The following is a 2,575-nucleotide window of genomic DNA, read 5'->3' as shown; positions in this document are numbered from 1 at the left end:
CGTCCAGGTTTAGACAGTCTGCGGGGACGTCACAGAGACTACGTTCCCAGGTTTTATGACAGTCTGCGGGGACGTCACGAGGAACACGTCCAGGTTTTTGGACAGTTCTGAGGGGACGTCACAGGAGACTACGTCCAGGTTTTGGACAGTCTGCGGGGACGTCACAGAGACTACGTCCAGGTTTTAGCAGTCTGCGAGGAGGCGGGTCACAGAGACTACGTCCAGGTTTTAGACAGTCTGCGGGGACGTCACGGAGACTACGTCCAGGTTTTAGACAGTCTGAGGGGACGTCACAGAGACTACGTCCAGGTTTTAGACAGTCTGCGGGGACGTCACAGAGACTACGTCCAGGTTTTAGACAGTCTGTGGGGACGTCACAGAGTCAGTTTTGTTATCAGATTATTCAGTCTTTTCAAAATAAAACAGGAAGTAGCTGATCAGAGCATTTCAAACTTCAAAGGTAAGTTCCCAGCATGCATCAGGGTTCATTTACAGGTTGGATTCCTTCACGTCAGCAGAGCGTTTCAAAAACATCCTGAGTCTGTGAGCCGGTCCACAGGGACCAGGACAGGACCAGACCAGGACAAGACCAGGACAGGACAGGACAGGACCTCCATGCTGTCCGGGCTCTGATCTGATTGATTGTTTAAATGTTTTAATTAAATAAAATCAGTGACGGAATGTTTCCGTTGGTTTAATGAAACATTCAGGTAATAAACTGAAGCGTTGTTCTAACGTTCGTGTAGAGTTGTCTGAACGTTCTCAGCCTGCAGCCTGACCTGATCATCGATCATCGATCATCGATGATTGATGATTGATGATCGATGATCGATCTGATCGATCTGATCGTTTGTTTCGTTGAAGCGCGTGAACCGGCGCGAGCCGCGTGTCTCAGCGCTGACTCCGCCCCCCTCAGACAGACATAGGGTCCGTTTGTTTTAAAGACCACAGACACAAACGTTTGGCAAACATTTCAACAACGTCTCAAGTTCATTGAAGGTGTGCACAGGTTCAAGGCTGACCTGACGCAGACTCACAGCGGGCAGCTCCGTCGGTCGGTTGCTCGGTCGGTTGCTCGGTCGGTTGCTCGGTCGGTCGGTGGCTCTCAGTCTGTCAGCAGCTCGGTAATCAGAACATTCATCACCTCCGGTCCGCTCAGTCTGCTGCACCTCCGCTGTGCAACACAAACACGGAGCTACAGGAGGAGGAGGAGGTCAGGGGCGGACCGACCCAGTCTGCAGCCTCCTGACGCCCCCTCCTCCTCCTCCTCCTCCTCCTCCACCTTCACCTCCACACACACCTCTGGATCACTGAGCAGAACTTCAGAACTTTGTTAGACTGGATCACTTCTTATTCACAGCACACACACACACACACACACACACACACACACACACACACACACACACACACACACACACTGAAATAACCTGAAACGGACAAAAGTAATAATAAATAAAAAAGTTACTAAAATATATGAATATATGAGACATTGTTTTTGAATTATGGTTCAGAAGAATAATAAAAAAATACTTTTAAAAAAAAAAGTATATTATAATAATAATTATTATTATTATAATAATAATTATATAATAAGAATATAAGATAGAACAAAATGATGAACGGCCATACTGAACAGTACACACTAGAACAGGGACACACTGAACATGGACCAACTGAACAATGGACCACCTGAACATGGACCACACTGAACATGGACCATACTGAGACATGGACCACACTGAACATGGACCACACTGAACATGGACCACACTGAACATGGACCATACTGAACATGGACCACACTGAACATGGACCACACTGAACAGGAACATACACAGAACATAGAACATATGAACATGGACCACTGACATGGAGCCCAACTGAACATGGACCACACTGAAAACCAACACTGAACATGGACCACACTGAACATGGACATGGACCACACGGAAATGGACCATACTGAACATGGACCACACTGAACATAGACCATACTGAACATGGACCACACTGAACATGGACCATACTGAACATGGACCACACTGAACATGGACCAAGCTGAACATGCGACCACACTGAAAATGACACACACTGGACACATGGACCACACTGAAACATGGGTACCACACTGAAACACGAACATGGACCACACTGAACATGGACCACACTGACACATGGACGACACTGAACATAGACCCATAGTCGAACATGGACCACACTGAACATGGACCATGACTGACATGAACATGGACCACACTAACATGGACACACACTGAACATGAACATGGACCACACTGAACATGAACATAACTGAACATGGACCACATGAACATGGACCATACTGAACATGGACCACACTGAACATGGACCACACTGAACATGGACCACACTGAACATGGAACATGGACCACACTGAACATGGACACACTGACATGACCACCTGAAACATAGGACCATACTGAACATGGACCACACTGAACATGGACCACACTGAACATGGACCACACTGACATGGACATGGACCACACTGAACATGGACCACACTGAACATGGACCACACTGGACATAACCA

Source organism: Larimichthys crocea, chromosome XVIII (genome assembly GCF_000972845.2).
Source record: "Larimichthys crocea isolate SSNF chromosome XVIII, L_crocea_2.0, whole genome shotgun sequence".
Lineage (NCBI taxonomy): Eukaryota > Metazoa > Chordata > Actinopteri > Sciaenidae > Larimichthys > Larimichthys crocea.
The sequence above is the reverse complement of the archived record's forward strand: the minus strand, read 5'-3'. Positions refer to the sequence as shown.